Source organism: Ambystoma mexicanum, chromosome 2p, assembly GCF_040938575.1.
Source record: "Ambystoma mexicanum isolate Mex_15411 chromosome 2p, UKY_AmexF1_1, whole genome shotgun sequence".
Classification (NCBI taxonomy): domain Eukaryota; kingdom Metazoa; phylum Chordata; class Amphibia; order Caudata; family Ambystomatidae; genus Ambystoma; species Ambystoma mexicanum.
In genome coordinates this window covers 949,592,951-949,616,511 of record NC_090923.1, presented here as the reverse complement: position 1 = coordinate 949,616,511, position 23,561 = coordinate 949,592,951, and the positions used below count along the sequence as shown (strand labels likewise).

The 23,561-nt window shown below is 46.0% G+C and overlaps 1 long non-coding RNA gene across 1 annotated transcript in view; it reads right to left on the bottom strand.

Moving 5' to 3' along the window:
* The window catches only part of LOC138566952 (uncharacterized), a 78,133-nt gene that overhangs the window by 33,731 nt on the left and 20,841 nt on the right, over positions 1-23,561 (bottom strand). The window contains exon 2 of the long non-coding RNA XR_011302070.1: positions 13,023-13,113. This is a non-coding gene — a long non-coding RNA (uncharacterized lncRNA). The remainder of the gene's footprint in view (positions 1-13,022; positions 13,114-23,561) is intronic.

Below are 23,561 nucleotides of genomic sequence, written 5' to 3'. Positions count from 1 at the left end.
TGACTGGTCGAAAGCCTAACATCAATTTGTGCCAGTTGGCAGCATTTCCTCCAAAAATGTGAAATGAATTGACTGCCCCGATCTGAAATTAACACTGAAGGAAAGCCAAGCAGACGGACAACATTTTCAAGGAATTCCTTGGCCAGGATTGAAGCTGAAGGTATCCCTTTTAAAGGAATGAAGTGTGCCATTTTAGAAAAAAGATCTACAATAACTAGAATGGTATTGTAACCTTGGTACGGGGGTAAATCCGTGATAAAGTCTAATGACAAGGTATGCCAAGGGGTAGGTGGTATGTCTAATGGTTGCAATAATCCAGCAGGTTTTTTCTTTTGCTCTTTATTTTGTGCGCAAATGCCACAAGACATGACAAATGACTTGACATCCTTTCGCCAGGTGGGCCACCAAAATTGCTTCCTAATTTTAGCTTCGGTTTTTGCAATACCCGGATGCCCTTCTATTAAAGTGTCATGGTAATGGGAAATGACAAGTTCCTGTAGTTCTTTTTGCGGTAAAAATAGCCGGCCTTGGTAATAAGGTAAATCATCGATGACAGAGTACTCTGGACCTTTCTTTGCCCAGTCCTGTAGGGCAACGGAATCAAAGAGTTGGTGGATCTTGTTTTGAATGTCCTCCAGTGTCTGTATGGATGTCAGGCCAAGGATTCTCTGTTCCGGAATTATGGGTACGGGTTCTAAAGTTATTTCTGCTTCTCCCATTCCAATCCGGGACAAGGTGTCTGCTTTACCATTCTTACAACCTGGTCGATAGGTTATTACAAAATCAAACTCGGCGAAGAACAATGCCCAACGGAGTTGGCGCGAAGATTGGGCTTTGGCTGTCTTTAGGTATTGTAAGTTGCGGTGATCGGTGATGACCGTGATGGTATGTCTGGCACCCAGTAAATAGTGCCGCCAAGCCTTGAAGGCGGACTTGATGGCCAGCAGCTCCTTGTCGGTTATGGCATAGTTTAATTCGGGGGCTGAACATTTTCTTGACCAAAACGCCACTGGGTGAAGCTGGTTAGTTTCGGGATCCTTTCGGGAAAGGTCTGCTCCCATGGCTGAACTGGATGCATCTGTTTCCACTATGTAGGGAAGCTCGGGGCGCGGGTGTCTTAATATGGGAGCAGATGTGAATTTAGCTTTTAACTCTTGGAAGGCGTTCTCGGCTTCCTCTGTCCACACAAAGCGTTTGTTTTTTCGCAATAGCGTCGTAATGGGATGTACAATGTGCGAGACGTCTGGAATAAACCTGCGGTAGAAATTGGCAAAGCCAAGCATGCTTTGAACTCCTTTGATTGAACTTGGTGAAGGCCAATTAAGAATGGCATCCACTTTTCGTGTATCCATCCAGATTCCTCTCGGGGTCAGAATAAATCCAAGGAATTCCACTTCCGTAGTGTGGAAGATGCACTTTTCCAGTTTAGCATATAATTTATGCTGGCGTAACTTCTCTAGGACTGCTCGGACGTGTTTTACATGCTCAGATTCTGATAAAGAGTATACTAAGATGTCGTCGATGTAAACGACCACACAAACGTCGATAAGCTCTCGGAGGACATCGTTCATGAAGAACTGGAAGGCTGCTGGTGCATTGCATAGTCCGAAGGGCATCACCTGGTACTCAAATAGTCCGTACTTGGTGCGAAAAGCAGTCTTCCATTCGTCACCCTCTTTGACACGTACCAGATGATATGCCCCCCGAACGTCTAGTTTCGTGTATATACAAGCGTCCTTCACCTGGTCTAGTAGTTCTGGGATCGAAGGCAGTGGGTATCGATTCTTGATGGTTATCTGATTCAGTGCGCGGTAGTCTATACATGTTCTAAGGTCACCTTCCTTTTTCGGTACGAAGAACAAAGCTGAAGATGCAGGGGACTTGGACGGGCGAATGAAGCCATTAGCAAGGTACTGGTCTAGGTACTGGCGCAAATTGAGATTTTCGGGTTCCGTAAGAGCATAGATTCTGCTCCAAGGTGGTTGTGCTCCAGGTACAAGATCTATTTGACAATCATACGATCTGTGAGGTGGTAAGGTGTTTGCCTGTTCCTTTTGGAAGACATCCTGAAAGCCTTGGTATTCAACAGGTAATTGTATGGCTACTGGAATTACTGGGGCCAGGACTGAGTTTTGAGTTTTCCTTGGGTAGCAGGTGTGAGCACATTCTGGGAAGGTTAGTCTCTTCTCTCGCCAATCAATACAGGGATTATGTTTTTCCAACCAAGGTATCCCCAGTATCAGCTGAAACTGTGGGGCCTTGATTAAGTCAAACACCATAGCCTCTCGATGCCCATCTTGACTCAGCAATGTCATCTCTGCAGTGGAATGAGTTACGGGTCCAGAGGCAATTTCCGTTCCATCTACAGTGGTGACAACATCGGCCGTGGTCTTGCGGGTGAGAGATAGATTCATCCTGGTAGCCAATTCCCAGTCCAAGTAATTTCCTATGGCTCCACTGTCTACGTACGCCTTTACCGCGTGCATGCGTGATGGCTGCTCTGGATCTACAAGGACCATGGGTATGGTGAAATGCGAGGTCAGAGTGTCCTTCTTTAAGCTCGGCAAGCGGACCTCTACGCTTGCCGGGCGTGGTCGTTTCCCCGAGTCAGATTTCACATGGTTTTCGTCTGCTGCTCCTATAACCTTCTTGGGTGGTTTTACAGGGCAGTTCCGAAGAAAATGACCAGTAGTTCTGCAATATAAACATAATTGCAGTTGCCGTCTTCTATCTCTTTCCTTCTGGGTTAAGGGTCCTTTAACCCCCCCTTGGAGCGTACGTGGGTTTTAACCAACACCCTGTTCTCAAACTTGGTTTGGTCAGCCTTCCTGGTTTGAAGTCTGTGATGGAGCTGGACCACTAGATCTATATATTCAGCACAGTCTTGAGGCGGGTTCACGATTTGGGCCAAAACATCTTTGAGTTCTCCCCGAAGTCCTCGATGGAATAATGTGATTCGCTTGGCTTCAGGCCATTCGGTTTCCACTACTAATCTATTGAAAGTTGCAATGTAAGATAAAAGATCCTGGTTACCTTGACGTAGGGATAAAAGTTCGTTGTCCAAAGCCTGTCCTCGGGAGTGTCGGGCGAATAGTCTTTCCATGCTTGTTCGAAAACCCTGGAAATCTCGAAGAATCGGGTCATCCTGGTTAACTAGTGGAATGGACCAATCCGCCGCACTGCCGCTGAGATATGACAGTACAAAGGCTACCTTGGCCTGATCGTTTGGGAAAGCTCCAGGTCTACATAAAAAGTGCAAGCGGCATTGATTCATGAATGTTGCAAACCCTTTTGGGTCTCCGGCAAAGTGTTCAGGCAGAGCCAAAGGAACAGCTCCAGGTAAATTTATCTGCACCGGGTTACTCGATGGTACAGGAGCTGGACTTGCCCCAAGTCCTGGTAGAGGTGTTTGTCCAGCCTGGCTCTGTAATAGTTGTCTGGCCAACTCATCAGTTCGTTCTATTGACACTATCAGTTCCCTCCTGAGGGCATTGGTTTCTTGGCGGGCGGAATGCACTTTGGCCCTTAATTCCCCTAATAATTGGGCCAACTGATCAGTTTCCCAGGTCTCCATGACGCCCAGGTGGGTATTTGTGGGTAGGCTTCGTGTTCTGTTACGCTCACCTGGTTCCCACAGGGGCGTCGACCGGAACTGGGCCGCTGTTGTTTCCACCAGCGTGACGTGTAGCGCCGAGATGACTGACTGGACTGGCCCGCTCAGCCTAGTTTGTCTGGCTCGCAGGAATATTCTTCTGCAAAGGAGAAGAGGAATTAACCACCCGTGGAATTGAGTGTCAACTCACCTTCCCCACTCCCGTTGTCTTCCCACAGATCACTCTTGATGTCCCCTCCTTAGTCTCACCTGATGGTTTGGAAGGATGAGCTCTCCATCCTGCGTCGACCGCAGGGGCGCGTTGATGACCAGTTACTTCACTGGCGTAGAGGAATTGGTGAGTTCCAGTATTGACTCTAAAGTCCAATTGTTCATAAGAGTTCAAATGTCTGATCTTCACTCTGTCCGATTCCTTGCAGGTTGCCGATTAATCCACTCGAAGATTTCCAAACGGCAATTGGTAAGATTCAGGTAAGTCTATTGTGGTTTTCCCCTTAGGGGCCGGGGTACGGCGATGAAGCAGAGTTGACTGCGCCGACCCGAGATGAGGTGAGTACCCCCCGTGGTAAATCAGGTAAGTCCTTGTGGGTAGCTTGTATAGCCTTAGAGAGTCCCCTTGCTCACCTTGCTGTCTTTGTCTCCTTAGGTGTCGGAGGGCGGCCGCGAGATGGAGAGAGCGTGATGGAATGCTGAAGTACCGCCAAGCAGGTGAGTTCAGCGTGGCGCCGTAGGAATGCGAAGCAATGCTTCAAAGACTTCTGTCTTTCAGCTCCGTGGCGAAATGGATCAGGATTCAGGTAAGGATTAAAGTTAAAACTCCTGTTCTAACCTTTATCCTTCTTTTCTTTTTGTTTCAGGAGTCCCAGGACTGAAGCGGGCGTGGCTGAAGACTGGAGCTGCTGAAAACACGGTGAGCGTTACGCTGCAGCAAGCAGAATAACGCGAAGCACGTGTGGCTGTTCGGGCGTGGTCTAAATAGCCTTGGAAGAAGATCCAGGTAAGTATTCTTCCACAGCCCACCCAAGTAACAAAATAGTCCCTTCAGTAAAATAGTCCCTCCTAAGCCTCATTTGGCTTGAGTCTTCATGCAGCATGGTCTGCCTCAGGTGAGTATGCAGCATGGTCTGCTTCAGGTAAGTTATCGATAATGAGCCTGGCGCCCATGGCGCCAGGACTGACTTTATCTTTATGAGCCTGGAGCCATAGGCGCCAGGACTGCACCCAAACAGCCCCTAACTGGGGCTTTTGGGCATGCTCCAAGTGGCATAATGCCTGCTTCCGGGGCTGCTGGGCCTGGTCTGGTCTTCCGGGGGGCAGGCATCATGACACTGACCACAAAGCGGTCTCCATGAGGATGGACCTGGGGTATCGGGAAAGAGGGGTGTGGACGTGGAAATACCTGGGATATCTTCTCAGTGACCCGGTAATTAGACAAGAGGTGGAAGAAAAGATTAGGAATTTCTTTGAGATCGACGTAAGGGGGGAAACAAGGGAGGAGGCAAGGTGGGGCGCTTTTAAGGCTACGCTGAGGGGGGAATTAATAGCGGCAGCGAAATGCAGGGAGAAGCAATTGAGGGCATTGGAGAAGCAGCTGGAAGAGGAGGTTGAGACAGCAAGGCGTAAGCGACCCCGACTAGGGCTTCCATGAGGGAGTATCATAGGGCATTAGGTCAACTGGAGCTCCTCCGAACCAAAAAAGCCGAAGGGGCTCTGCTTAGCGTTCGCCAAAAGTTTTACGCAAAAGCGAATAAAGCAGATTCTCTCCTCGCCAGTCTGCTAAGGGGAGTGACAGCTAGGAACGCGATCACGGCCCTAAAATCAGGATCGGGAGAAAGGGTGACAAGAGCAGGGGAGATACGGGAAGCGCTAGTTGAATTTTATGAGTCGCTCTATGCTTCACAGCATCCCCAGGAATGGAGGCAAGTAGAGTTCTTAGACAGGGTGGAGTTGGGGAAAATTGGGGGGGAGGCATCGGAATTGCTCGACAAGGAGATCACAGAGGAGGAAGTGAGGAGGGTGATAAGAGATTTACCCCTGAATAAGGCCCCGGGCCCAGATGGGTATACCGCGGCTTTTTACAAAACTTTTGCATCTCAGTTAATCCCTCACTTGACTTACCTCTTCAACACCTTTAGGTCAACGGGGAAGATCACTCCATCTATGGAGGAGGCCAGGCTAACCCTTATTTTGAAGCCAAACAAGGACCCTGAAGAGGAAACGTCTTATCGGCCCATAGCGTTAATTAATATTGATGCCAAGATTTTTACAAAAATTTTGGCGAACAGGCTAGAGGGCTATCTTCCGGACCTGATCCACCCGGACCAGACAGGTTTTATAAGAGGCCGACAGACGGCAGAAAACATTAGAAGAGTGGCCCACTTGGTGGAAAAGGCCCATAGAACGGACACGCCCACGGTCCTCCTGACGCAGAAAAGGCGTTTGACCGCTCGGAGTGGTCCTTTCTATTTAGGGTTATGCAGAAGATGGGAATAGGCGGGGGGTTTCTGCGTCTAGTTCAGGCCAACTACCAGAATCCTACCATGAGGATAGCAGTCAATGGGGTTATGTCCAGGTCCTTTAAACTTAGTAGGGGCACTAAGCAGGGTTGTCCCCTGTCACCTATGCTTTATGCAATTTACTTGGAGCCTCGACTGCAGGCCATGAGGGAGATGGAGGAGATGAAGGGCATACCATTCGGAGGGGCGGAACATAAAGTAGCGGCGTTGGTGGATGACATGTTACTGTCATTGACGGCGCCGATGGAGTCCATCCCTGCAAGCTGAAACATTCTGGAGAAATTTGGGAAAGCCTCCGGTCTCAAGATCAACATTAGTAAATCAGAACTCCTGAATCTGACCTTAAGGGCAGGGGACCGAGAGTTAGTGAGGGCGGCTACTCCATTTATATGGAGCCCAGGGGGAATCAAATATCTAGGGGTGAAAATTACCCCAATCCTTGCAGGGTGGTATCAGGCTAACTATCCGCCGTTGTTAAAGGACATTAAACGGGACTACCGTAGATGGAGGGGCCTGAGGATTTTGTGGCTGGGCAGGATGACTGTGATCAAAATGGTAACACTCCCCTGTTTGTTATATCTTTTCCAGGCAATACCTCAGGCAGTCCCTGCAGGCTTTTTTAAGGAGCTGGGATCTTTAACTAGAGAATTTCTGTGGGAAGGGAAAAAAGCGCGTGTCAGTAGCCAACTGTTGATGGCTCACAGAGGAGAGGGGGGACTCGCTTTGCCGAATTTCCAACAATATTATGAGGCCACCCAATTGCGAGTAATCAGGGAATGGCTCAGGGAGGGGGAGGCTACGCAAGACAAAAGATGGGTAGCAATGGATAGGGCTGTAGCACATTGCAGCCTAGCGGAGGTTCTATGGCTTCCAAGACACCTTAGGCCTAAACACGTGTACGCGAGCACTATTACAAAACTGATGGCGGAGAATTGGGACAAGTTGGAGAGAACAAAGGGAATCACGACTTTCCCCTCCCCCTTCAGACCCCTGTTTCGCAATGGCGTTTTCACCCCTGGGTTGGAGGTGGGGGCATTCAAGCAATGGCAAGAGGGGGGCTGTAGGCGCTTGGGCGACATGTTTAGGTGGGAGAGAATTCTCTCATTTGAGGAGTGTAAGAGGGAGTACGGGATTAAAGAGGAGGAAAGACTCCGATATGCGCAGATTCGCCATTGGGTCCTGAGCCCTGCAAACAAGCAGGCAGCAATAAGGGAAATGACGCGGTTTGAGAGATTCCTGTCAACTAACGACAGATCTAAGGGCCTAATATCTAACCTATATAAAATTTTGGACGTGGCATGTACCAGAGGACATTGGCCGTATATGCGGAGGTGGGAACAGGTCCTGGGAAGGGCAATTGAGGGGGAAGAGTGGAAGAGGTTGTGGAGGAGAATCCCTAGATTGGTCAAAGCACCCGCACTACAGGAAATGTGGTATAAGATTCTGTTTGGGTAGCATTACACACCTATCCGCCTCCGGGAGATATACCCTATCACCTCTGGTAGTTGTTGGCGGGAATGCGGGATGGAGGGTAAGGCGCAGCACATCTGGTGTCATGTCCAAAAATTAGGCCCTTTTGGCAGGAAGTTGAGAAGGTACAGGAACAGGCATACGGAATGGGAAATAACAGATCCCCCGAATTCTGGGAATTAGACAGGACACCTTGGTAGGGCAACCTAGATCTCGGGGAAAAGGCAAGAGCGATTCTCATACTTGCGGCTATGACTGTTATAGCACAGAGGTGGAAGAGTAAGGAGGTTCCCTTGTTGCAGGACCTGCTGCAGAAACTTTGGGAAATTGTGGCACTTGAGTGGGCAACATACGCTATGAATAACGACATCCAATCTTTCGCAAGGGGAGGAGACCCTGGACTTCCTTAGGGACGACTTCTGAATTGGGTGGCGCCCGCAACGTTTGCATTTATTGGACCTGCAATGAACATTGGCGACCGGTCCATGGAGGTAATGGACCAGGGACTACGTCAGACTGCTCTCATGCGAGGGTTGGGGGGGGGGGGGAAGTTGGGGAGTGTAATTGGTTTATATGTACGGGCAAGCGATCCATGGAGTAATGGACAAGGACATAATGCAGCTGCTTTCAGGGGGGGCGGGTGGTTGTGGGAGTTGGGAAATGTATTTCTTTGTTGGAAAAATAATAAAAAAAGAAGTTAAAATAAAAATAAAGGGAACAAGAAGTCTAGCACAAGATTTGACAATCGCAGAGGTGCAGATGTCACCCTTGCATGTGGTTGGCTTCAGTTTTTCCAATGTTTCTAAGGCTATTGCATCAGTCACCTCAGAAAAGATAAATCGAGGTGATTACGCAGTTTGTTTTTCTGAGCTACATGCTGGACTAGTATCCGGCAGGGAAGTCAGATTAGCGGCAATATCAATTTTGATATTCTCAACCTTGAGACGTATAGAGTTTTGTATGCTCAGACATCACTGTGCGTCTTTCTTGAGCAAGGAGGAAGATGGACATGCATCATTTAGTTCTCTCAGGATCTTAAACAACTCCAAAGAGTTTGTGGAAGCCACATTCATTTCTGAACTCTGTTGCCTGGAACTTGGGGAAGGGAACCCCAAGGATTGTTTGGAACTGTATTGCCTTGAACTTGAGAAAGGTAATCTTGAGACTTTTTGTGGAACTTCCTTGCACTTGGGGAAGGGGAGCAGAAAGAAAGCTAGGAGCTGGAAGAAGCTCAGAACTTTGAGTTAAGTACCATTTCTTTTGTTAGTGACATCCCTACACATTGGTTAGTTGTGAGGGGAAGAATAGGTTTTGGACACAGACTGACTTTTAAGTTGGACTCTTTGACTCAGACTTTCCTTAGTTTGGTTCAGGTAGTGAAATCCCACCTCAGCATAGGTCAAGTTAGGCCTTGTACCATTCTGACATTTAAGTTAATAAATATCTTTTGTTTGAACTTTAAGTCTGTTGTCTGTGTCTTACTTCATGATGCCTTCACAAATGGTGTCAGGAGAGGGGTGCGGCTCAACCGATACAAGATTTGAAAAACTAAGTGCCAGTGCATCAGAACCCTCAGGAGTTACCAAGGGCTCTATTGGTTTTGATATCTGTATTAGTAGGGATGAGACAATTCCTCCAGGGGAACGAAGATTAATACCTACTGATTTGATAATAAGTCCACCCCCTGATACATACATCAGACTAGCACCCAAATCAGCACTGGCATGGAGATTTGGAATTGATGTATTAGCGTGAGTAATAGACCCAGACTTTAGAGGTGATGTAAAGGTATTGCTACAAAATCACAGAAAGGACCCATTCCAAATTAATTAAGGGGATTACATTGCTAAAGGGGTACTTGAGAAGGCAGTGTTCCCTGGGCTTAAGGAAAAATCTGGGAAGGAAAACACAGACAGGGGAACTAGAGGCTTTGGGGAGGCTGATGAGACATCTGGCGGCTCTCCCAACCCTGAACATAGATATACTACAGAGGAAGAGCTAGAGACTCTTCTAGACTTACAGCCTCATCACGAGTTTAGCAGTAACCCTTAAATGCGGCGGTAAAGTTATTACCGCCGCATTTAAGGTTCCGCCAAATCATGGGTTTGGCTACATTTACCCCCAGCTCAGCGCTGGGGGCAAATGCACCGGGAAAATTCCCATTTTTGGGCGCAATTAGCGCTATGCTATTAACGCGCACTATTAGCGCGCGCTAATTGCGCCGAAAATTCCCCATTGGGTCCAAAGGACCCAATGGGGAATTACTGTTACCGCCAAACCTGTGATCCGGCGCTAATAACGTCGGAAGGTTTGGCGGTAACGCTATTAGCCCAGACAGTAATACAGCCTGGATACCGCCCAACTCGTGATGAGGCCCTTATTCTTTGCCCAAAGAAACTACTGCTTGTTGGCTGAAGCATTTTTGCAAGTAGCATCAGAGCCCGAGGGTGGTGAGAAAGGGGGACCTTTTTTCTTTTTTAAACATGGGCTTCTTTATAGAGGAGACACCACTGCAGAAGACATGGTAAAACCCCAAGTGATAGTCCCTAAAAATCGCACGCAGGTGGTCTTAGGGATAGCACATTTACATCTGATGGGAGGCCATCTGGGTAAATCCAAAACTCAAACATATATAATAGAACATTTTTACTGGTGTGGAATTCACGCTGACATTGAATCTTTCATGCAGGTATGTGTAATCTGTCAAAAAAATAGCACTCATATACCACCTACCTGGTCCACCAATAGACTAAAATCCCAAGAGTTAAAGACCAACCCAAACACCTTCAGCGGGTCAAATCTACGAACTGAGAGTCAGTGGGGAACCACCAACTTCCTCAACCATGTAAACCATCATTAAGAGGTCACCTTTCAGGTTTTGAACTCGCTGGCTATTCTTCCTATCAGAAAGACTGTAGAGGGGAAGGATTTACATATTTTATGTCCACAAGATTGTCGAGTGCCGGGGGGAGACAAGATAATCTCTTTGGGTTTACAACTTTGTTTCCCCAATGGCGTGGGCATCCATGTGCTACCCCGTAGAGGAAGATGATTAAAGATACTACCTCTACTCTCCTGTGGAGATTAATTAAAGTTTATTCTTTTGAATTTCTAAAACCCCGATTAAGATCGAACTAGGCAAATTGGTGGAAAGTTTAAGGTATGCACATTTATGGGAACCTCTTGCCTATCCGCCTTTGAGAAAAAGTTACCATGAGAAGACATCTGGCAAAGAGGGGAGTCCGGTTTTCTTTTTCAGTCCTTTAGAAAGGAACTACGATTTTCCCTTAAGAAAGCTACTGTTACTCAACGGACGGAGAGTAGTGATGACAGGAGACCCGGGTTGTTGGAACTTGGTAGTTGATTGAAAAGCTCGGGTGGAGTCTCCACCTGAGCCTCCTCTCTATGAGGGAAAGAACCCTTTTTGATGATATGACTCTCTGCTGTATATTGCACAGGCAGAGAGACCGATCACCCAAAAGAGCGGGGAGAACGCACTGCCATGGACCAAGCTGAAAGAAAAGACAAACGGTCAGTAACCAAAGACAACAGGAACTATCATTAAGCATCAACAAGCAAAAGAAGTACCTGAACAACCCTCTCCCCTGATATCCATGGAACACGCACTGGAACCTTCCTGCAATTGCAGAAAGGAGATTATAGATTACCCTTCTATAAAATAGGTGCAAGAAAGAAACAGTGTATGTCTTACCCCAGGGAAGATTAGGGAAGTTTGTTACTCCAAGATAGGACACAACGAAGGTACAAAACAAAAAACAGGAATGTTAGTTAGGTAGCTAATCCCGGGCGGCACGAGGGGCGCACTAGGTACGGGTAGGTGCACTAACAGCAAGGCGTCCTTACGTGCACTTGTGGAGATGGAGTAGACCAGGTAGGTGCAATACCAGCAAAGTGTCCCTGATTGCACTTGTAGAACCAAGAGGTAACAAGGTCCAAATGGGAAAAAAGAGTCCAATACAGAACTCACAAGATGGCAGGTACCAGTACTGGGTTGTGACTTATAGCAACCAGCTCAGAATGATCAATAAAGAGGCATTCAGAACACCCCAACAACAGGTAGACAGACTTACCAAGAACTGTACATGAAGTGTTCCACTGAATACAGAGGTCGGAACTCAGGCAGGCAGAAGACACAATGAGAAAGCAATCCTTTGGAAGGATGAATGGTCCGCTACACGGTCGGGCGTAGAATGCAATAAAGTTGGTAGCAAAGCAGTCCTTTAAACAAATGAAGGTACGGTACATGGACGAGTTCAGATCGTTATTAGGCACAGAAACAAAGAGAAAGGTCAAAAAGTCCTTGGAACAGAAACGAGGTCTGATACACAATGTAGCTTCAGAAAGCAAAGCAGGCATTGAAGACGGAACTTCTTAGACGCCGGCTGTAACTGGCCGGCTGTAACTGACAAACAGAAGCAGCATTCCCCAAGCTGCCGCGGATTATATCAATGAGGAGGCGGAGCCAATTGAGACTAGGCTCACATGACCGTCATTGCACAAAAACTACAGACGATAATCAAGCATCATGGGAAATGTAGTCTGAAGCTGAACTGGATGGTGCTGCACTAACCAGTCTCCACGGTAGTCGCCACTGTGACAGAAACGGCGCTGCAAAATGACGAACACCACGGCGGAGCGCAATGGTTTTACCAAAAGGCACTTTTGAAGGAGTCCATCTGCCCTGGTGAGGATAAACAGGATGGGTGGCGGACCGGGGCCGAGGTGTGACAGATACTCTAACAGAAGTATCTACTTCCCCAGAACATCTGTAAACCCATGATATCAAGGTAAACATTAGGCAGATTGGGAGTGAGAGTCTTTCTTCTGCTACAGCATCATTAGCTGTTGCAAGCTCCTGTTATTCATGCAGAGGTTAGTCACCTAAATAAACCATGTCCTTTGGACCTCCAAATGCCTCATCAAATTAAATATCAAGAGTTGGAGAACTTAGGAAAGTTAGGTTCAGACAATCTCATGAAAGGAGCTGCGCATGGAAACCTTTCATCTTCTTGACCCCTTTTTCCTATCCAAGACCAGAAATGTTTCTTCTGTGAAGGGTCTGGGCATATTGCAAGATATTTTCCATTAAATATAATCAATCTCCCCACAACTTCATCATTAAGAGAACCCTGTCAGAATAAAGAGAATAAGGAAGAAAGAATTGAGTCATCATATAATACAATCTTATACACCCAATCTCAGGATATGATGTTAGAGGGGGAGAAGAGTTTAAAGAAGTCTGGAAGAGAGGGGAATTATAAGAACCAGAGAAAACCCCACATTTTTCAATATACTGGAGATAGAACCACATATAAAATTCTGGTTACTTTAGAGAGAAAGTTTGTCTGGGCAAAATTGGATACAGGATGTAAGAAAAGGGCCATAAGAGCAAGGATACTTACCCAGGAATGGAAAGAAGTAGGAAAAGAGAGAGTGACCCGAGTACATGGCCATACGGAAAATCATCCATTATCCCAGATCACCATTACCATCCTGGAAAGAAAAATAAACATAACGTTAGTGGTGATTTCCAACTTACTGACCCAGTTAGTCCTGGGAACTGATTTACCCCAATTTGATCAATGGATTTCACAGGAGGCCCAAGTAAAATCCAAGACTCTTAGAGTTAGGCTTCCTCGCCTAATGAAACTAGAGCCTCCCAAGTCTGGAAAGAGAGAAGAATGCAGCCTAAGGGATATACAGGGTTTCTTGCACCGTCAACCTTATTGCTCCACAGTGGAACACCGAAAGGGCCAAGAGCAAGATAATGTAGACTTTCTCTACCTGTTTCCATGTGAAGCACTCTGGTCCAACCCGCATTGGGGAAGGATATGTGAGAAACCTGAGGGTATTCTCACTCCTAAGCCCCCTGGATCCTCTTCTCAGGTGGCGAGGGAAAGCCCATTGCTCTTGGATCCTGACCCTGGGGTGCAGAAGCGAGGGAGGATCACCTGAGTGGAGGGTCCTCAGATATTGGGAGTGTGGTGCTGTGAAGGCATCATGAAGCAAGACACAGACAACAGATTCAGAATTCAAAACAAAACACTTTATTAACTTAAATGTCAGGATGGAAAAAGGCCTAACTTGCCCTATGATAAGGTGAGATTTCCCTACTTAAATGAAACCAAGGAATGTCTGAGTCAAAGAGTTCAACTTATTTAATTTATTTATTTGATTTATTTATTTATAAGGTGCCGAAAACCCACAGGTATCGGGGCGCCATAACATAAACACTGGATGTAAAATAGACAGGACATTAGAAGGGCAGTTAACTAGACAATGTGGGGAGGATGCTCACTGAAATAATAAAGTTTTCAGTTGTCGTCGAAAGCACTTTAGATCTTTTTGTATTCTTAGGTCCACAGAAAGAGAGTTTCAAATCCTAGCAGCTTGGACAGGAAAAGATTTTCTCAGGCAGTTGGCGAGTTTGTAGGCTGGTGTCCTAACCATAGCTAAAGTAGAAGAGCGCAAAGTTCTTATAGGTCTGTACATGGTCACAAGGTTTTTAATGTAGAGGAGGCGTTCCCATACAAAGACTTGTGCACTAGTGTTGCCGCTTTGGATTTTAGTCGTGCATCAATGGGTAACCAGTGAAGATCTTGTCGACTGTGTGAGATATGTTCTCTTCTGGTCTTCCCCTTAATGATCCGCACTGCCTAATTCTGTATTACCTGCAAGGCCTGTGTGTTTTTTTAGTGGGCCCGTACTATAAGGGCATTACCGTAATCAAACCTAGAGAGAATGGTAGCATGGGCAACTATGGCACAGTTAGGTTCAGAGAGGAACAGACGTAGATTCCTAAGTAGTCGCCGGTAATAGGTACAATGTTTAACAACTTAAGAATCTGTCTGTGTCCAAAACCTATACTTGGCCTCACAACTAATCTATACAATGTGTAGGGATGTCAGCAACCAAATGAAACAGAGTTCAACATAAAGTGCTGAGCTTCTTTAAGCTTGCAGCTTCCTTTCAGCTCCCTTGCCCAAGTATAAAACAGTTCAATTTAAAGTCTCAAAATTACCTTTCTTAGGTTCAGGAGGATGCAGTTTTAACCAATATCCGGGGTTCCCTTCCCCAAGTTCCAAGTAACACAGTTCCAACACAAAAGAACCTTGAGACTCCATCCTCAAGTCAGTGAATATTTCAAGTCTCACAGTTCCCTTCCCCAAGACTTTGTTTCAGTATCCCAAAAAATTATCCTTGTCTTCTTAAGATTCTTTGCCACACTCGCTCCCTCTTTTTATTGTCGGTTTTCATGTGAGTATCTTGACTATGTTGGATTAAACTTCAGGGTTCCAGTTAATTCAGCTTTCAATGTATATTTCTGCGATATGTAGTTTTCAGACAATTTGGTATTCAACATGCCTCTCATTGGTTCAATGTTAAAGTTCCATTTTAATCAAGCTTAAGTATACATTTGTTTTAGCTTGTTAAAGTTCCATTCACTTTCAAATTCAGCATACAATGGTTTTACTTGAATTTAAAGTTTCGTTCATTTTAAAATTGAGCATGCAGTGGTTTTACTTGAATTTAAAGTTCTGTTCACTTCTGAACTCAATATGTAACCGTCCTGCTTATTTGTAAAGTTTTTATTCAGTTCAGTATTCATTAGACACAGGTTGTACTCATAACTCACTTTCAATTCAACCCGCAGTTTAATATCCCTTCAGTTTGCATTAAATGAAATGCCCAGCACTCAGAGACTTTCAAAAATGTGTTTCCTTAAACACGCAACCACTCCGAAACAAAGTATTCCTGGTAGTTCAATAGTTGACAATGGTTTAAACCAGAGACTTTTGAAAACTTGTTTCCTTAAACACGCGACCACTCCACAGGTTAATCTGTAGGTTAAAATCATTGTAGGAGGCGATTTTAATTCAATTTGCTATGCCTTGTCTGCAGATAATGGAATCAATCAGACATATTATTGGTCTACTTCAAACCAAAATGGGCAGAAATGGGTAGATTCTTTTATGTCCTGGGACATTCAAATGGTGCCTCCAGCTGAGAACGCTCACTCCTATACATGGGCTCGTGGAAATTTAAGTTAATTTATTGATTACTTTTTTGTGTCTACCTCAGTATTTGTGGAAGTGGATCCAGTTCACACCTGTGATTTAGGCTATTGGGATCATCTGGCTATCCAACTGACAATGAAATTGCCAAATCGGCGCTTTAACACTGAACATAATTTTACCCTTCTTGAAGTGGATACACCCCAGAGCTCGGTTAGATGGCACTCAGCAATCTGCCGCAAGCTAATTAGTAGAATCAGGTCTGATCGAGGTATCGTAACGATAGATAATCTTGATCAATATTCAAGACCGGTACTAGAACAACGGAATGCTACACGAATACACTTCCATGTTAATTGCTTGGCAAAGGAAAAAAGATTTGGTTCCCCGGCTATTTTGCATAGACATACCTTTAATTTGACAATTAATCAATTAAATAAAGAAATAAATAAACACATACGATTGCTTCGCAGACAAATTGGCCTGTCTATGATCTTTTTTGAACAAATAAGGAACATTAGGCAAGCGTATAAAAATAAAGGGAAAACTTTAAAATGGGACCTCCTTATGGTAAATAACCAGCGCATGATGCATACACTATTGAAATATGACTTGAGACAGGTATGGGCAATGCTTAGAACCATTACTGGCGACCCTGAGCTCGATAAAGAACCTTCTATATCAGCTTCCGTATGGGTAGCATTTGTAACTCGTAAATATCGATTGCCATCCACTTTTGCAAATCTCAGCTGTAGGAACTTTAAAAATCTGATCTTGAAGGAGTCCCCCTGGTCTTGTGACGATATCATAAATGCGATCAATAAGATAAAAGGCTCAAGAGCTGCAGGGCCTGATGGGATTCCGCCCTGCGTTTTGAAATCTGATCCGGAATTGTGGACAAAGATCCTTAAAATCAAATTTGATAACATCAATCAGGACTGATCCCCCGACCTGGTGCTCAGCTAATATCACTCCAATCTACAAAAAAGGCACAGTAGATGACCCCAAACATTTTAGACCTATAGCTCTGATGAATGCCTCCTCCAAAATGTTAACTTTATTATTATTAGAGGAGATCCAGAGCCACATTGATCGTAATGATATCTTGTCACGGTATCAGGTGGGGTTCCGTAGATCAATGGGGTGCCCCCTTAATGCAACGATCATGGCACATTTACAACTTCAGACCAAGCACTCAAATACAGGGCCTGTTTATATAGCGGCCCTGGATTTGACTGCCGCATTTGATACAGTAGTAAGAGAGTTGATCTCGGAAAAAATGATACATCTTGGCTTTCTAATTCATTTGGTTGCTATGGTTGCACTATTGCATAAGCACACAAACCATAGAATAAGGCTTAACAAAGAAGGGGCTCTTACTGACAGAATGTCTACCGAGATTGGATTGAAAGAGGGTTGTAACTTGGGAGCTGTACTTTTTATTCTGTACTTATCAGATCTGGATGCGACTTGGAACCAATCCATTATTTACCCGGTTAAATTAGGTAAACTTGTATTAAATTGGATTGGTTTTGCTGATGACTTGTTGCTTTTTGACAGGACACCCTTTGGCCTGCAGACTAAACTAAATTTGTTTGCAAGCTTTGCCCGCAGCAGTAATCTGCATGCAAATCCTTTATCCTAACATTTGCTGACGGAAGAAGGAGTACATCGAGATGTACATGGTCTCTTGATGAAGCAACTATTAACCACACTATGGGCCTCATTACACGGATGGCGGTAGGGGATTACCGGCACCGGTAAGGGCACCGGTGCCGGTAATCCCCTACCGCCCTACTACGAGGTCCCTCAGTGGGTCCCGTCCTTAACGTGTGGTCAGACAACACGTTAAGGACGGGACCCGCTGAGGGACTTCAGAGCAAATAACGGCACAGTTAATAGCGGTACCGTTATTTGCTCCTTCCCCCTTCCCATTGAGCCCTATGGGGGCTCAAATGGGAATGGGGAAGTGCCAAGGTGAATGGGGATTACCTGCCTCCGCACACCTTCGAATGTGGCGGTAATTCCGCCATTCACCATGGCGGAGTCAGTAAGGGTTTGGCGGCAGCCATCCGTGTAATGAGGCCCTATGTCTATACGTTATCTGTGATATACCCTTACTGATAGGTATTCAGTAGCTATGTGGCAGGAGACACTGATTAACACAATTAAACCAATGACATCACAAATGAAGATTATCCTTTTCAAATTCTGTAAGTTCTCTTTGCTTCCTATAATCCAATTCTACCTGTGTTGAACCAATTATTCTATATGGTTTAGATATATGTATAGCAGAGATGTACTCATTCCTAGATTGCCTCCATGGAAAATTGTGGAAAACAGTATTGGGTTTAGAGCTTTCAATTCCAAATGATCTGATATGCTATGAATTGGGATTGTTACCCCTGTCTGCAAAATGGCATTGGTGCATGTTAAACAACTACGCTAAAATGTTGGCTCCCCCGAGACAATCAATGTACGAGGAACTTCACCTAATGGTTGTGGAGGGCCGACCCCCCTCGATGTTAAAGTTCAGGAATAAAATGAATCTAATGTTAGAATCAATTATGGTAACAAAGGAGGAATTAGCGGCCAGACTTCCTTGTTGCAAACGCAAATTCCAAACATATCAATGGTGTTTACTGTCTGATCGATTTGGTAGATCCAAGGCCTTTTATGAATATGCTAAATATAGGAGGAAATTGGGAGGGAAAGCAATGCATATCCTGCAATTTCCTTGTGAGAAAGCAAGGAAAATGTATATGCTCTGCAAACTGAACCAAATCCTGACGAACGAAAGAATACAGTGATGGGATAACAAAATTGTAAATGCTACAACTGGAAAATGTCGTTTTTGCAATTCCTCTAATGAATTGGAAATATTGAAGCACTTGGTGATTTATTGTGCCCAATTTGAAAATATCAGAACTTGCATATTTGAAGAACAGCTCTTCTCTAAGTCAGATCTCTCCAGGGAATCCTTATGGAACAGATGCATGTGTGGGGAACAGCTTAAACCTTCTTCTTAAACTTATTAGAGTGTTGTATCACATTGATGAAAAAATATCGGAAAAACAAAATTAATTTGTATGTCCTACCAGCAGGATGTGACATTGGATTGGAAAAATATTCAAACAAGAAGCCCATGCCCCCATAAACAATGAGTGACCTCCTAGGTGATGTATGCTTTGGAACGTAAACTTGTAATGTGTTATCGATTAGCAATAAAGTGGGGGTCGATTTAGGATGAACCCGAATTGTGATGTCACACTTGTAATAGTCCTATTGAGCAGTACCATCTTCTTATACTCTTATGTTTGATTATGCTTTGAGGATGGGGGAGGGATGTGATAGGTAATGTTTTTGATGTGGGGATGTTGGTATAATTATGTATGCTATTTTTTGAAGATTAAGTTATGATGTCAAAAGAGGAATTATTTTTGTTGGACAATGTTTTAAATGTTAAATCACATTGATTGTATTTGTTTTAAATATTTTGTAAAGGTTCGATGTAAACAAAATGCAATAAAACCTTTTTAAAAAACATGCGAGCACTCCGATACAAAGTTTTCCTCTACATCAGAAATGTTCAAGCGCTTGGGCACCGGGTTTCTCATTTTTTAGAACCTCACTGGTCGCGTTCACAGCTCTCCCAGCAGCGCAGATCACACAGGCTTCTGCTTTTGATGTCAGGGGTCCAATTTCTGCTCCTCAGGCACTCCTGTGAAGACCTCTTAACACAGGGGAACGAGCACCTTGAACACAAGGGAAGGAGACAGCCTCTCCACACGGCTCTCTTCTCAATCTTCAGTCTGCTCCACAGAGCCCCAGCTCCCACGCCACAGTTCCATAGACCTTCTCTCTCTGCAGTCCCCAGCGTCTTGGCGTGCTTCATAGGATGGACCGACCTGTAGCACTTTTCCCAAGCTGCTCGCCTCTCCTCGGATAGGGTTCCCTGCTGATTGCACCATCCTCCCTGCTGATCCTCCTGTCGCTCTTGTGAGAAACCACCGGGTGTCTCGCTTTCTAGTCCCTGGGGATCTCTCTCTCAGGTGGCCAGGGCACGGCCATCGCCTTTGGATCCAGACCCTGGTGGTGAACCAGTGCGTGTGGATCACCTGGGTGGGGTGGTCTTCGGAGAGTGGGGGTGAGGCAACCGATGGTGAGATGCTGTATTCCCCCCTTTCCCGTACCTTACCCCTTCCTATTTTATAGGATCCTCCAACGTCCCAACCCCCCCCAACCCCATTCTACACTAACACTGGGTCAAGGAAGAATGCGACTGAGGGTAGAAAAGCTAACACGTACATATCTCATTGGACATGTCTCGCTAATCAGTCAGGCTTGGCTTTAATCACATACATCTGATACCCATTAGCTCTCCCCATACAGATAAAAGGCAGAACATACACACATACTCTGAGCAATGTGTAACACGAGAAGGAGCAGATCTTCCAGGGCGAAGGCAAACCCACTGGAGCAGGAAGACCGATCGAGGAACTAGGGCAAAGGGTACAGAAATCCTGAAGTTCCCTGCAGGAGGATGTTGCCTCCAGGAAGTCTTGATGGAGACGTGGAGAAAGCAAAATCACAAACCTGCATTGTGTTCCAAGGACGCCAGCGACCCTCCGGGGTGAACGACAGAGTTGGGGAGGCGAGGCCGAGCCTGTGGTATTAACCTTGACTCGTGAATCAAAGCCATAAAGACAAGAAAGGAACGCGTGCAACCGGTGAGTTAGTGAAAGACATGAAAGGCCAGTTTGTATCATGGAAAGATTGAAGCTGCAACAGTGTATCTTCACAATTGAAGGTTGCGCATATGCTGATGAGACACGAAAGAAAGCTAACCAGTGATGAACTTTTAAGTTGCCAATAACTGTGAAGCTGTGATACAGAGTAGTGGAGTGGTCTGGCGAAAGGAAGTAGCCCACTCGATAGTCTCAGCGAAATGTTTGTCTTGTTATAAAGCGCCAAAGTGAACGAATTCTGAAACGCGCAATGGTCAAGATTAACCCCAGTGAAAGGGGAAGTAAAAGGCAAATGCTTTAAGAGAAAGGTTTCTTTAAACCTTTGTGCTTATGTTATGGAACTACCAAGACCTAGAGACACTGGGGTAAATAACATAAAAGGGAAAGCTGAAGTGAAAGTCGAAGTGGTCCTCGGAGGTCTTTAGTAAAAGCCTTGCACATTCGAAAGTCTACGATGTCAGTGAAAGGTCTGAGCCCGACTGAGGGAGACCTGGAATTTGAAATAAGTTAGGGGATGGGCACCCCTACCAAATGTGAATAAATCTTGGACAAGGGAACCCCGGCAAGTGCTATGATAGCGAGATCCGAGCCCGGCTAAGGGAGATCTACGTTGAATCAGGTACTTTTGGTTGAAAGGTCCATACCCGACTGAGGGAGACATATGTGAACTTTTGTTGAACTGTGAAAGAACCTTTGAAAAACTGGAATACGTGACTTTAACATGGAAGGCCAAGTGGGCCTCGACCCACGTTTTGAACTGCCGTTTTTTTTTTTTTTATAACCTGAGCCAGAGTGTGTCATCCTGTCTACGGGGACCGCCTTACTCTGTGCTGTCAACGTGGGGAGGTGAGCTGACACAGCCATCTTGATCCTTTATGTTGTAACACTGAGTTTCCATTACATACAAATACCCCTTTTCACACTTTTTGTATAAGAGATAGGGCATGCATTAGGTATCAGGACCACCAGCAGGAGCCATCCATACATTGACACACACACCATATTTGGGACCAGGTATACAAAGAAAAGTAAAGGCTGGGCTGCATTATGGCGCACCTGGGGCTCTTTAAATCCCTGAAGATGAAGCTGAACTTTCATGGACTTAATGACCTTTTATGGACCCTCCAACATGGCCGCTCTGGAAGGACATCCTGAGTTCCACCAAGATGGCTGACAACCTCGCCAGTGAACCTTGTTGCAAGTGGCAGCCTAGTGTGCATGTGTGGGTTTGTATTTAAACCACACCCAGGCGTGTTTCCCTTGCTTCGCGTTATCCTGCTCTTGCAGCATAACGCTCATCGCAGGTTCTCCGCTCTGTACCTGCGGAAAGAAGACATTTGGTTAAAGGGGATCATTAAAGAAGAAAGAAGATTCACGTCGGAACACTTACCCCACAGACTGCTTCCTTTTTCGCCCGCTCCCAGCACAGCACGGATCCTCCGGTGCTTCCAGTTCCTCCTTGCTCCAGTCCCCGGCATTCCCAGTTCTCAGCAGCCCTCAGCATTGCACGGCACCTGAAAAGGAAAGTAAAAGGGCGAGAGATTACACTTAGGAAATGAAAGTTAAGTCGTGCAGCAGCAGTTAAGTAGCGCACAAGCCACCGGCAGAGTCAAGCGCTCAGCACACCACACAGTACACTGTGCCCAGACACGCGCTCTGCACACCAGACAGCAGCAGCACTCATCGTGCCAAAGAGACACAGCAGGTCTGGCCTCAAAACTGCCAGTGAAATAACTGGCAAAGGTAAAGACTCAACACACTCTGAAGGAGTGAGCACGACAAAGAAAGCAAAGTAAACGCAAGCGGTGAAGGAAGAACAAGCTAAAGAAGAGAACACAAGCGAACAACATCCCAAGAGACATTAGCAAGCCAGAAATAAAACGCCCCTGCAAGAGAAAGCAGGAAGGAGAGCGCTATATTGGAAACCAGCAGGTTAGTTTAGTCACCACGGAAGAGAATTAGGAGGATGGGGGGCGGGGGTGCTTAGATCAAGTTACATGTATTGACACACGTGTTCTCGCTCTAGGAAGGAGTTCCGCAGCAGACCCCACCCAGCAGCTCATAGCAGGCCATACCCAGTCACTTACACTGAGCTCCTAGATGCCAGAAGGTTCTAGCGCTTCCGCAGAGTCATGGTAAGCGTTACAGAACGCTAAGCCCACGTTTCTCACTCTGCCCGAGCGCTATGGATGCCTCGGAGGTGGATCAGTTATCGCAGTTCCTCGGTGCGCTTAGGGCAGAAGTCCACGCCACCAGGTCGGAGACTAACGCTCTACGGCAGGAGCTAGTGGTCAATAAAGACTGTACTGAGGAGTTAGCCAGACAGCTGCTGCAGGCACAAGCAGGGCAGGCCCCATTACCCGGTGTGGGTCCACCTGTCAACCAAGCGGCCCCAGTCCAGGTAGTTGTTCCCAGAGCAGTCCCTTTGGCCCCCCAGAGCACTTTACAGGGGACCCCCATAAGTTTGCGGTTTTCATGCACCAATACTGCCTTTATTTCCTCTGCATACCAGGGTTGTTCCCCACTGATCAGTCTAAGGTGGCTTTTGTTCTGTCATACTTGGGAGAGCACACTGCGAATTGGTCCATCCCACTGGTGAACCAAGATGATCCTCTCCTGCATACCTGCATATCTACCAAGGGTTTCAGCAAGAACTGGAGAAATTGTTTGCCCATCGCACACAGGGGCAAGCTCTTGACAACGAACTGCTGTCCATACGACAGGGAAGTCAGGACCTTCCGGCTTATATAGCCACTTTCAACCAGCTGGTTTCTCACAGTTCCCACATCCTATCTTGCTCATCTCTAAGGTACTTTCCCTACTTGTGTCATTGCACTTCTGGGCTCTGTCCCAGCCACTTGTTATTGCCTGCTCAGTGCCTCCATTTAGTACCCTGCCTCCTGAGACCTCCGCCCTGCCTCCAGAGACCTGCGCCTCATCTTCAGAGATCTTCACATTCGTGGATCTTCATCATTCTACTGGATCCATCTGGCCGGATATCATGTGGCCTTCCCTGTCAGTGCTTGCACTGTCCTGATGCCACGTCAATAAGGGAAGTGCCGTCCCGTGGCGTTGGGAGCTAGTCCATCCCATACCTGCTTCAACTATCAGGAGGGTGTTGGGTTGGTGCCCCGCATCGCTAGATGATCACGGTTATGTTTGAAGAAAGACTGGCTAC